We start from the raw sequence: 14,835 nt of genomic DNA on the forward strand, positions 1-14,835 counted from the left end.
TCAAACACCATTATGTTTTTATTTATTATTTTAATATTATTTTAATATTACTTTAAAAGTCGATGTAACTGATAACGGAACTTTATTATAGGCTTCAAGTTGAAAGACTAAGATAAAACAGCGTTTGCTTTTTGTTTTATTTTGTAAAAGTTAAACTCCCTTTGCCATTCACATCGTTATAGCTATAAACAATGTACATTAAAGACGGGTTAAATTATGTATACAAACAGCTACTTATTGTTATATTTTATTATTAACATTTTAAGTCATTTCTAAAATAAATTTGCTTAAAATTAATTTTTAAAAACCCGACAACTTAGGAATAAAGTATTATTATGTGTTTGTCAAAATAAGATTAAATTAAATTAATTTGTAATAAACGCACTTGGTCTTCCAAACAGATTTCCAAAGACACAAAACTATTTTTATTGTAAAACACGTTAGTCGTGCCTTGTTACGTGTATATACCTGTACATGCAGACAGAATATTAAACAAGCAAAGAAAACAGCAATATTAATAATCTTTACAGAGATATTATAATCTATTCATTCTCATTCGAAATAAAATACGTGCTATTCAGTATGGAAATGTTTGTACCGGGCTATAGAAAGTTCAATTGAAATTTGTTTTCTTTCAAGTCATGATAAAAGCAATTTCACTTTTAAAAGAATGTATTGTAAAATTATATTACATTTGCATATATATTCAGGTATATTGAGATTGGATAAATTCTCTTTGTTTTGTGTAATTTGATTAGAAAATGTCACGGTAACGGCATTTCCTGTTATGTATATGCATTTATGGAATGTAAATTGCTAGTTGACAACATGACGTGCACGATTCAGACCATACCAGAACATTATCCTAAGGGAACTGTTCACATCCGCGTCATAAACACGTATTTGACAAACCCAACGCTTTCTTAAGCTATGAAATAAAAATTAGATTTTAGCTCTAAAAGTACACACACACACACACACACACACACACACACACACACACACACACACACACACAAAACAACCCAACAACAAAAGAAAACAAAGACCCCACCTTTCAACACAACGGTTGACATTTTTACCTGAACAATTAGTTTTAGAAAATTAGAGAGCGAGTATTTTTTGTAATAATATTTTGAAAAGTAGGTTATTTCATGTCAAGGAGAAAAAAAGGTGTGATAAAGAAACGACCAATACACCTACAAAAACACGCACGCACGCACGCACGCACGCACGCACGCACGCGGTCACACATTAATAAATAAAAACCTTGAAAATATTGCATTAAAATACTTTCATGTATACTTTATTTGTAAATAAATCTATGAATGCCTAAAACAGACACAACTGCAAACATGTTCTGAATTAACTATCTCCCCCACCCCCACCTATACCGGCCTCCCCCCAAAAGAAAAAAAGCACCCCGCCCAAAATACATATTTTAGTTAATGTAATCGATGAAGATTTAAAATCTTGACTGATAACTTACGAAAGACTTTGTAAGTTATGGTAAAGTGCAATTTAACGGTGAAAAGATGTAATAACCAAAACTAATAAGAATGAATAATTTGTCACTGTAAAACAACTGATAGAATAACCTTTACATTCTTACTGAACTATATTTATATTGGTATTTTGATGTAAAAATAGGATACATACCTGACCAGAGCCGGTTTAAGGATCCGCGGGGCCTTTATCACAAATAACAGTGGGACCCCCTTCCCAGGATATATATTTCACAAACCCCTCAGGAAGAGGGAAAAAATGACCTGGGTAAAATAAATGTACATATCACCACGGGGCCCCCTAAAGCGCGGAATACGTAACACGTGCTACTAGGATAAACCGGCTCTGACCTAGCTGCTCTATAACAGCCAAATATGAACTTAATATGATATTAGGTTCTTCGATATAGGGTAGCCCAGTGGTAAAGCACTTGCTTGATGCGCGGTCGGTCTAGGATCGATCCCCGTCGATGGTAAAGTGTTGACGTTGTGACGTGTTCTTCAACTGAATGATTTAAACAACAATTTAGAGCTAACAAAATAACAAGCATTGTTTGTTTGTTTTGTTTAACGACAACACTGGAGCACATTGATATATTGATCATCGGCTATTGGATGTCAAACATTTGGTAACTTTGACATATAGTCTTAGAGAGGAAACCCACTACATGTTTCCATTTGTAGCAAGGGATATTTTATATAGGATAGCACACACCACGGCTCTTGATATACAAGTCATGGTGCACTGGCTGGAACGAGAAATAGCCCAATGGACCCACCGACGGGGATCGATCCCAAACCGACCGCGCGTCAAGCAAGCGCTTTACCACTGGGCTACCTCCCGTCCTGACAAGAACTGTTACGAACCAAAGTTTTAACGAATCCTTTCATATAGGTAGTACTAAACCAAAATAACTTCCGGCTGGGTCAAAGTACCAGGTGCACCGAACTTTTGATAGAGAAGTGAACACCACAAGTCCTGTGATTGGTGATAAATGTGAGTGTGTTGGCTGTAAAAAAAGAAAGAAAAAGGTTTCATCTGGGCAAAAAATGTATGCAATTTTATTTCATCTAGTACCACTGTGTCAAGTAGCCTTGTGCTTGAAAACATGTATGGGGTACCTGTATACTAAATAAATTTTCTTGTTTAGAATACCAGTGTCTGTATAAGGAATGCGTTTGCGGTCGGGTACTAATGTTTGTAGCACTCAGTTTTTACTTTAATTCGTGATAAATATTTTGTCGTACGTACGAGGTAAAATCCGGGTTGGGCTACTACAAGCATTAGGACAACAACAAACACCTTGTAAATACAGACACTGATATTTTAAATGAGAAAATGTATTTAATGTATATGTTACGTCATCGAAAAGGCTCTATTGGTCGGAAAGATTTTAAAATGGTTGTAAACTCAGGACTGTCCCTTTAAGAAGTGACCTATTTTAAAGGTCCGCTTTTTGAGACCCCTTCAAGCGATTGCTTAACACAGGTTTTGATGTTGCAGACTGTTCATTGATGAGAAACTGTGCTGGGGTATCATTTAATAATCAGCTTCATGCCACATTTTTCATCTTTTAATTTTGTCTGTAGTAACATATTTACCCAGAAGCGACTTCCTAAGAGTTGTTTACTTTTAATTTGTTCTATTTGAGAATCTCTCCGTTAGTGTTTACAAACCATAGAAAGCGCACTCAGTCATATCAGCGAAACGTCTTAACAACATTTTTGGATTTGCCTTTTCACGAAGTCAAAATCTCCTAAGTGTATTTGACTTTTTCTGAAACGAAAATCTCATAAATGTATTACCACACCTGCTTTACAAGGGATACAGAGAAATTAATTATTATATAGATTATCCCTCCCATCACCATTTTACTAAAGCCACTTCATTTGTATGAAACCAGCTCGGGTTTTTTTTTTCTCTCTCTCTCTCTCTCTCTCTCTCTCTCTCTCTCTCTCTCTCTCTCTCTCTCTTCTAATAAACCTAAGTAGGACGCCAGGACTTTGCGATGCTGTGTTTACCCTGAAAACACGACAAAGTGAATGTGATTTTCGTTGACAGAAACACCTTCATTTATTAATCCATTAAGTTAATTTTGTGTACGCTTCAAACCGTTTATCAAAGCCGATTCCAATTCATTAAAGACTGGAAAAGCTGCGCGCGGACCGTGATGGTTTTTAGACGTTGTTTTAGCGGTCTCAGGTGCGGGATTTCGACTTCAAGACGAGGATGCCTATGTTCTATTGTGGGCAGCAAATGCGGCGAAACAATATGGTCCTGTGGTGTGGCATCTCCAGAGTGAACACTCCGGGATGTTTTCTCATTAAACTAATGCCGCGGCCGTTGCCGTCACAGCATGTACAAGTGGACGCCAACGTATTTTTTTTTTTTAACATCACTTCTTGCTTGCTCCGGTCTTCAGAGGAGGAGCCACCTTAATCAGGGAGAGGTGAGGCCAAACATATTGTCACAGAAAATTAATTGGTTCGACAAATCAATATCTAATAAGAAGCCTATGGCTTTTTGAGACAGCCAGGCCTTTGTTGTGCTGGGCTCATCAGCGAATGACTTCAGCGGTAAGAAGATTAGGGTTCGTAAATAGCAGAATATGATTGCGGCTCTTACGCCGTGTTGGCCGATGGCTGGTGACAAGGAAAAGACATGGTACGGCAAGGGATCCGCGTGACGTCCACGCGGCCAAAGAGAGAAGTCGCGAGAAGCGCGCGTGCATCGCGAGACGTCCTCCAACCCCCTGGAAATCGCCCCAGCGTCTTCCTGGGTTCCTCCCAGATGAACCATCTGATCCAGATTTTCAGCAGCGCACGCTGTTCTGTTTGTATTTGTGTATTCGGATTAATCTTCCACCTCGCGAGCTCCAATATATTCCTCTTCTAGCCGCTTCCGTGACAGACCACATAAGAGCAGTATGATGACTAGTTTCATCAGCTGTTTTAATTTTAGAAAAGAAAAAAAAAGAAACGAAAAAAAAAATCAGAAAGTCGGAAAAAAGAAGAAAAAGAAAATCAGAAAGTCAAAAAAAAAAAAGAGAAAAAAAAAGAAAAAAAGAAAGAAACGAGAACAAATAAATTGAAACTTTAAAAAGATTTGAAGATTAGCTATTTGATACAAATAAATTGGTTATCTATACAAACATCGTGTGTAAATTAAAACGAAAAGAACATAATCTTTAATTTTGTTTCTATGTCCCGTGAAGTGTTGGTTATATGAAAGGGTTAGCTTAAACGGATAATGTTTTTGGATGGCAGAGGGTGTGAGTATTTGAAAATTGCACAATAAATTATAAACTAATCTGAAATCACCAGGCTTTTACCAAGCAAATAAAGTTATGAATGCATTTATACTAGTTTACGATAAAACTCGAATATAAAACTTAATACTGACGAACGCGGATCCCCAAAGTATGTCAGCCGATTTAAGAGATAACATCCAGTCATTCTACTGCCCAAGATAGAAGGGATATGCCTTTACCGATAAATAAAAAATAGAAAGTTTTTATCATCATCATCATCATCATCATCATAATCATCATCATCACCACACCACCATCATCACCACCACCACCACCGTCATCATTATCATTATCATCATCAGTATCACCAATTCATCATCATCATCATCACCACCACCACCATCATTTTCATCATCATCACCACCACCATCATCATCACCACCACCATCATCATCATCATCATTACAACCGTCATCATCATCATCATGAACTATTTCTCGTTCCAGCCAGTGCACCACGACTGGTATATCAAAGGACGTGGTATATGCTATTGTCACGGGGATCCTATAATACCCGTAACTGAATGAAACACGATTATCAAAATCTCTCTCCTAACTGTATATCTATTAGATCTCTCTGTAACGGGCGGTTATACCCTAGTGGCTCGTCTCTAGGTATGATCAGAGATACGATCTTATATAAAATATGTATAATATAGCACGTTTAGTTCACTAGAAAACACAACAAAAACACAATACACTTTGGAATCTGTATTAATACTACGCTGACAAATGTACTGCCGCAGTAGTTAATTAACAACAACAAATAATAACAAACTAGAACTGATCACTTAATTAGTTAATCTCTAGGTGTCTAGTTTTCACAATATTGTAATCACTTCACCGTGACACAACACCCACACGTGTGATAATTGAGAAACGCTTCCAGGGGAACTTAATTAATAAAGGAATTACAACTCTATTCCTAAATGGTTAATTTTTAATTAACCCTTACTACTCATTCAGTAACGTCTTATAATTGAGAAACGCTGCCAGGGGAACTTAATTAATAAAGGAATTACAACTCTATTCCTAACTGGTTAATTTTTAATTAACCCTTAACTACTCATTCAGTAACCTTGTAACACAGAATTAATACTGGTACCTATCACAATAAAGACAATAACCTACAGTTTACCTAGGTCCTCTAGGATGACTGGCTAAGCTTTAATAATTATTTAGACAGTGAGCCTACAGTTTACTGCGTCAAATGACCGGCAGCACCGCCTAAATAATATTGGTATATTACAGTATTAAAATATTTAAAGTCACATCAATCACATCAAGGTTATACACAGAGCAGAAAAATATATTTACCACGCCCGGACTGAACTTATATATTTCGTTCAGTGGACGACGTCCGTTTCCCCTGCAGCCTTCCTATGTTTCTCTCCGATATCTCTAAAACCCTAGCTATTTATCATAAAATTCCGAATATCGAAGACCAGACTGGCTGTCGCCATTCCGCGAGCAATCCTCTGGTCATAAACAGCACTACCGGAGTTATTACGTAACTACTGGCCACATGGCCACATGGCCTCCAAACCTGGGCTGGGTGTGTATTGGAACAGCTCGACCGCCGTCGAGCAGCGGAGGTATTACGTAACAAGTTGCCCACCTGGGCTTAAGTGCATATTGGAACTGCACACGGCCCTCTAAAACAATTAATATCGCCACAGGAGAAAACAAATTAAGAGCATGTTCCGTCACAGCTATCCTGTCTGTGAGATGGTGCATATAAAAGATTCCTTGCTACTAATGGAAAAATGTAGCGGGTTTACTCTCCAATTAACACTATTTGTCAAACTTAACAAATGTTTTGACATCCAATAGCCGATGATTAATAAATCAGTGCTCTATTGGTGTCGTTAAACAAAACAATTTTTTTGTTTCGTTATAGTCTATTAAAGATGTTTTTTTCCCGAAAGCTATGGCATTAAATAACACAAAATTGTGGGTGGAATTTGGATGGGATAATATTTATGCATTTGATTTACAAATACACACTATACTTAAATCAAGATGATTACTTTTTCTCCCATCCCTAGCCATGCAAGACAGGCGTATTCCATGACGTCAGCCCATGTGGGATAAATCGGTATTGCATGACCACGTGACTTCTGTTGTTTGAGCTGATATTAACATTGGATGACGTCACGTAAACGGACAAATAACGCAAGAAATGCTTTTTATATTTCATAAAAACAAGGAAACCTGCTGTCATAATGAAATTATTCTATCATTTTCGGTTTATACTTTTAGTACAAACCATTTTTGGGTACGATCTTTTCAATGGTTATGATTATTTTATTGTAAGATAAAAAATAAAAAATGTAGGTTTTTCACGTTTTCCCAAAATGCTTGTTTTTCATGTACTCGATGGAAGAAAAATAATCTTTCATTATGTATCCATGTGGGACAGGGCTATTCCACCCTCGGGTACATAATATGATGTCAGGGACTCTACAAGCCTCGTCCCTGACAACACATTATGTACCCTCGGGTGGAATAGCCCTGTCCCACATGGACACATATCAAGGATTCTTTTAATCCATATCACGGCAACGGGTAATCTCGAGCCGCCCTTCAGTTTAACATCCGCGTTTATTTTGCGATAACCATTAAAGGGACATTCCTGAGTTTGCTGCATTGTAAGATGTTTCCGACTAATAAAACATTTCTACGATTAAACTTACATATTAAATACAATTTCTTGTTTAGAATATCAGTGTGTATATTCAATGTGTTTCTGGTCGTCTTAATATTTATAAGAAGCCCAAACTGGATTTTGTCTTCAAATAATTTCGTACGTACGAGAAAAAATATTTTAGGAAATAAAATAAAATTTAAGCTAGTACAAATAGTAGACCGATCAGAAACATGTTTAATATACAGCCACTAATATTTTATGCAGAAACATATATTTGATATGTAACTACAATCGTTAAAAAGTCTCTGTTAGTCGATGACATCTTTAAAATTACAGCAAACTCAGGTATGTCCCTTTGAATTAGTGTATAGAATTGTTTTGTAAAGTAAACAAATGGAACTATGTTTTATGTAAAATAGCATATCGTAACCTCTGTAAATGACAGTATACAGCATTTTATAGAAATTGTGTATTATCTTGGTGTCTTTTATAGACAATAATTATAGCGTTAATGGTTTAGGAATTGTTTTTATCTTTATAAAATAAGACGGACTTTATTTATATTTGAACGTAATGGTATATATTTTTTTGCTCATCATATGCAATCAAAGTAAAGCAGATTAAATTTTTTCACCTCGCATTTAGATTCGCTTAGAAAATGTTCTTTTTTTCGAAATGAATGAACTAATGATTTCGGATTATATATTAAAAAAACAGAAAGAAAAAAGTAATTAAACATAATTCATGTAATAAAAAAAAATATACTCGAATACACTACGATAGTGTATTGATACTTAGTAATAAAATGCGTAAGTTCATTACCAAAATAGGTAACAGAGAAACTGTTAATCAGAAGATATTAGTTCATCAGTAAAGTCTGGTGCACGTGCGGTAGTTTGCTCACAAGGGTAAGTTTGATACAAACATCCGGATTGTCATAATCAATTAGTAATTTCATGATCAAAGACTGCACGCAGAGGGTCACGTGCCGACCGCTCATCAGAGGCGATCGCTATCTGTTGTTGATTAGCGCAATCAATTTTAAGATTGTTTGCACCGCTACCGGGGATTCCCAGCGTCTGTATTCCCGTTTCCAATCAGGTAGTTGAGTGGAGTGCGCTCCCTTTCAACAACTGCTCACGGCCGATTGCTCCGCTGTCACGTCGATTTCCGCCAAAAACCAAACACCGGTATGGCGATGACTGGTAACAAAAGGTGGAACAGACGCGCGCGCGCTCAAAACATCATGACGGCCGCTGATCCTCATAAGCGAATGAATCTGTGCACGTGCGTCCGCCAGGTAGAATCAGTAGCCAGCTACACTGTCAAATTGGATTGTTTGTGGCAAGTCATCGCTTAATTTGCACGTGCCGAACAAAGAATTGAACTCTGGGTTTGAAACATTTCTTGTATCGAATAATCTAATAGAATGGAAGTAAACAAAATTGAACTACACTGCCTTATAAAGAAATGTAAATTGTATATGAGAAAACTAAAATAAACAAAGGGGCAAAAGTCAAAATTAGATTTTGTTTAACGACACCAATAAAGCACGTTGATTAGGCCTAATTAACCATCGGTTGTTGGGCGTTAAACATTTGATAATTCGTACACTCCATTTTTTCATGAGCACCAACTTGCAAGGATCCTTTATAAGCAGACAGGGCAGCAGAAACCACGGTCTTTGATAACACTAGCCGTTAGCCACTGGATGAGACGGGGAAAACCCTCAATCCCTTACCATGGTGGCAGTTCTACATACGGAGTGGGACCCTTATCGTGGAGGAAGTCCTCCAACAGATGGAGCAGGAATCTTATCATGGTGGCAGTCCTCATACAGTCGGAGTGGGAACATATGGTGGCAGTCCTCCTACAAACGGAGTGGGAATCCTTACCATGGTGTCAGTCCTCTTACAGACGGAGTGGGAACCTTTATTATAGAGGTAGCCCTACAGACGGAGTGGGGAACCTTATGGTGGCAGTCCTACAGACTGAGTGGGAACCCTTATGATAGTGGTAGTCCTACAGACGGAGTGGGAACCCTTATCACAGTGGTAGTCCTACAGATGAAGTGGGAACCCTTATCATGGTGGTAGTCCTACAGACGGAGTAGGAACCCTTATCATGGTGGCAGTCCTCTTACAGACGGAGTGGGAACCCTTATCATAGTGGTAGTCCCATAGACGGAGTGGGAACCCTATAGATGGAGTGGGAACCCTTATCATGGTGGTAGTCCTACAGACGTAGTGGGAACCCTTATCATAGTAGTAATCCTACAGACGTAGTGGGAACCCTTATCATAGTGGTAGTCCTACAGACGGAGTGGGAACCCTTATCATAGTGGTAGTCCTACAGACGTAGTGGGAACCCTTATCATAGTGGTAGTCCTACAGACGGAGTGGGAACCCTTATCATAGTGGTAGTTCTACAGACGGAGCGGGAACCCTTATCATGGTGGTAGTCCTACAGACGGAGTGGGAACCCTTATCATAGTGGTAGTTCTACAGACGGAGCGGGAACCCTTATCATGGTGGTAGTCCTACAGACGGAGTGGGAACCCTTATCATAGTGGTAGTTCTACAGACGGAGCGGGAACCCTTATCATGGTGGTAGTCCTACAGACGGAGTGGGAACCCTTATCATAGTGGTAGTTCTATAGACGGAGCGGGAACCCTTATGGTAGTTCTATAGACGGAGCGGGAACCCTTATCATGGTGACAGTCCTACAGACGGAGTGGGAACCCTTATCATGGTGACAGTCCTCAATCAGACGGAGTGGGAACCCTTATCATGGTGACAGTCCTACAGAGGGAGTGGGAACCCTTATCATGGTGACAGTCCTTCTACAGACGGAGTGGGAACCCTTATCATAGTGGTAGTCCTATAGACGGAGTGGGAACCCTTATCATAGTGGTAATCCTACAGGCGGAGTGGGAACCCTTATCATAGTGGTAGTTCTATAGACGGAGCGGGAACCCTTATCATGGTGACAGTCATACAGACGGAGTGGGAACCCTTATCATGGTGACAGTCCTCAATCAGATGGAGTGGGAACCCTTATCATGGTGACAGTCCTACAGATGGAGTGGGAACCCTTATCATGGTGACAGTCCTTCTACAGACGGAGTGGGAACCCTTATCATAGTGGTAGTCCTATAGACGGAGTGGGAACCCTTATCATGGTGACAGTCCTTCTACAGACGGAGTGGGAACCCTTATCATGGTTGCAGTTCTCCTACAGAGTGGGAACCCTTATCATGGTGGCAGTCCTACAGACGGAGTGGGAACCCTTATCATGGTGGCAGTCCTACAGACGGAGTGGGAACCCTTATCATGGTGACAGTCCTTCTACAGACGGAGTGGGAACCCTTATCATGGTTGCAGTTCTCCTACAGAGTGGGAACCCTTATCATGGTGGCAGTCCTACAGACGGAGTGGGAACCCTTATCATGGTGGCAGTCCTACAGACGGAGTGGGAACCCTTATCATGGTGGCAGTCCTACAGACGGAGTGGGAACCCTTATCATGGTGGCAGTCCTACAGACGGAGTGGGAACCCTTATCATGGTGACAGTCCTCCTACAGACGGAGTGGGAACCCTTATCAGGGTTGCAGTCCTACAGACGGAGTGGGAACCCTTATCATAGTGGTAGTTCTATAGACGGAGTGAGAACCCTTATCATAGTAGTAGTCCTATAGACGGAATGAGAACCCTTATCATAGTGGTAGTCCTATAGACGGAGTGAGAACCCTTATCATAGTAGTAGTCCTATAGACGGAGTGAGAACCCTTATCATAGTAGTAGTCCTATAGACGGAGTGGGAACCCTTATCATAGTGGTAGTCCTATAGACGGAGTGAGAACCCTTATCATAGTGGTAATCCTACAGGCGGAGTGGGAACCCTTATGGTGGCAGTCCTACAGACGAAGTGGGAACCTTTATCATAGTGGTAGTCCTCCTACAGGCGGAGTGGGACCCTTATCATTGTGGCAGTCCTCCTACATACGGAGTGGGAACCCTTATCATGGTGGCAGTCCTATAGACGGAGTGGGAACCCTTATCATAGTGGTAGTCCTATAGACGGAGTGGGAACCCTTATCATAGTAGTAGTCCTATAGACGGAGTGGGAACCCTTATCATAGTGGTAGTCCTATAGACGGAGTGGGAACCCTTATCATAGTAGTAGTCCTATAGACGGAGTGGGAACCCTTATCATAGTGGTAGTCCTATAGACGGAGTGGGAACCCTTATCATAGTGGTAGTCCTATAGACGGAGTGGGACCCTTATCATTGTGGCAGTCCTCCTACATACGGAGTGGGAACCCTTATCATGGTGGCAGTCCTATAGACGGAGTGGGAACCCTTATCATAGTGGTAGTCCTATAGACGGAGTGGGAACCCTTATCATGGTGGCAGTCCTATAGACGGAGTGGGAACCCTTATCATAGTGGTAGTCCTATAGACGGAGTGGGAACCCTTATCATAGTGGTAGTCCTACAGACGGAGTGGGAACCCTTATGGTGGCAGATTGATAATCGTCATAAATGTTACGGCTTCTATCAATGAACTAAGTTCATTAAAAAAAAAATTAATTGTAACACCACCACTTTTGATATACCAGTCTTGGGGCACTAGCCGATACGAGTGTGTGTGTGTGTGTGTGTGTGTGTGGTGTGTGTGTGTGTGTGTGTGTGTGTTTGTTTGTGTGTGCATGTGTGTGTGTGTGTGTGTGTGTGTGTGTGTGTGTGTGTGTGTGAATATCAATCCGACGAGGACGTTCTATCCTACGATGGAGGCACCCCAGGCGAACGCTCTACCTACTGAGCTAAAACCCGCCCGTTCAGAAGACCTGATCACAGTTCGTGCCCTCACAGAAATCCCGCATAATAAATATTAGAAAAAAAGAGATTAAAATAAAAGCATCGTCAGTATGTTGCGTATTATGAACTATCACAAAGGTGTGTGTGTGTGTGTGGAGATGGGGGGGGGGGGGGGGGTGTCACGTGCACGCGTGCGTATGCTTTCTAAACTAATCAAAAATGGACCGAAGTGAGAAAGATTACATCATTTCGCAGTACATTGTAAATGTAATTATAATACCGGCCATTATCCAGCCGATTATTAGTGCGATAATAGGTGAACTGAACCCAGCGTCGATGATTTCATTTCGTTTATTAGCCTCCCGTTATTTTCAGTTCACCTGCAACCTTCGTGATTAACTCTGCCTGTAATTGATAGCCTTCGACACGATCGTTTAGAGGGGTTAAGGAAGCACACGCTTTAACACATGCATGATGGGCGAATGTGACCATACGGGTTTGATACTCCATGACGTTGACACCTGTAATCGCCATAACGAGCGATCGTTTGCCGTGTTGCGATCGTTATCGGGTAGATATAAAACGGACATCAAACGACGGATTCCTCCGAGCGCAGCGCGAGCGACGGCGGCAAATCTCAAGTGACGTGTACGTGACGTTGCACGCTATCGGTCACGTGGTCCAAACTGATTCATTTCCAATTATAACAGGTAAACCGAGGCACACACCGAAGCCTCCAATTACTAAGAGGTTTAAATTAGCCGCGAAACTCGGATGATTAGGACACAGAATTTACAGTCGGTCAACTATAAGTTGACCTATATGCGAGGAAAGTGTAACTGGCTTGCGAATAGCGAACTAAAATGCTCCAAATTATATATATATTCGACCGAGCAGTCAATTCTTTTTATTTTTGGCTTGTAACTTCTTTTTTTATTATTATTATTTTTTATTATATTAACCTTTTTACTAATTGCTATTTTCAAAATTCTGCCCATTTTCAACTCTAGCCCGAGTCAGGCCACCGATCTTATCTAATTTCTTTTTGACCACCCGATCTAATCTAGCGACCAAATTTAATGACTAGAATTTTCTTTATTAATTATATTGTATCAAAATTTTAAAGGCCCACTATTTTATTTTTGGATGTAAATTTCAAAATTGTCCGCTTAATTTTTGTTTTCTGTCCCGGGACAAGCCCCTGGCTATCCATAGACAGGTCCCGGGACGGACATGCTAGAAACTCTAGTGGTATATGAGCATGTAAAAAGTATTCGCACTCGCACTCGAATAGCGAAAAAATATGTGTTTTTTTGGTGTTTCTTTTAATTACCTTTTTTTTTTTTTAAAGTGACATACTCTAGTTTTTAAACACTACTACGTATCGTTCACTATTAAACCCGGTTTTGATAATTTAAATTAGAATTACTTACATTTTATAATTTAAAATATTATTTTTTATACACCTGAAATAGTTTTGGTCATCCCGGGTTTTGCGATTCCCCAAAATGCATTTTTCAGAATTCTAAAAACGCACGTTCGTCTGAGAAGTAATTGTTATCGAGATAAGCTCTAGTTATTTTTGACAGTATTTCCCTCTTTAAACATCACAGACTTTAGCTTCTCTCTGTTATAACCTTATCCAAATGTGTTGCAGGTTTGTAGACTAACTAAATTTAGTGTCCATTTTCACAGGCTGAAACTACGGTCTGTGCCTTTAATTAATGTTTTTATTACTACAGGTGTTGCCTATCAAATTAGTGAAAGGTGTAATTCATTATAGAAACATTCGCTTGCCTTCTTGAATTCAATAATTCTAAAGAAAAGTTGCTCTAAATAGCTTAATTTTTAAAACTAATACAATAGGACCGAGTTGTCAGTATGTTGTTGATAAACAGTTGTGGTCACATAAAGAATATATATATACGTTTAATTTGATAAATTTAAAATGTGAATCTGTCATGAGTCAAACAATTCAGTAATTTTATTATTATTATTATTATTATTATTATTATTATTATTAGTCTCCCTTTATACAATAGCGTTCTGACTGTCGCAACCTATTTTTCGATATTCTTTGTTTAATGTAGGTATTACTAAATGAAATAACTTCCGGCTGGGTCTAAGTTCGAGGTGCACCCAACTTTTGACAGAGAAGTGAACACCACAAGTCCAGTGATTGTTGATAAATGTGAGTGTGTTGGTTGTAAAAAAACACAAAGAGAAAAGTTTTATCTAGGCAAAAAATGTATGCAATTTTATTTCATCTGATACCAGTGTCAAGTAGTCTTATGCTTCAAACATGTATGGGGTACCTGTAAAAAAAAGTACTAAAATTTTGTGCGGAACTAGGTAGTTATAGACGCTACCCGTTATTTCAGAAATGAGCAGCTTGACCCCCAATTTTTTTCTGATGAGGTGGTAGTATTTATATCCGTGGCGTTTATGTCAATTGATATGCTACAGAGTTTTAGCCACATGTTACTATTGTCGTCTATGGGATGAGATTTGGTTGTATAGCACATATTCAGTACATAATAAAAAAAAATT

This window comes from Gigantopelta aegis, chromosome 4 (genome assembly GCF_016097555.1).
Source record: "Gigantopelta aegis isolate Gae_Host chromosome 4, Gae_host_genome, whole genome shotgun sequence".
Taxonomy (NCBI): domain Eukaryota; kingdom Metazoa; phylum Mollusca; class Gastropoda; order Neomphalida; family Peltospiridae; genus Gigantopelta; species Gigantopelta aegis.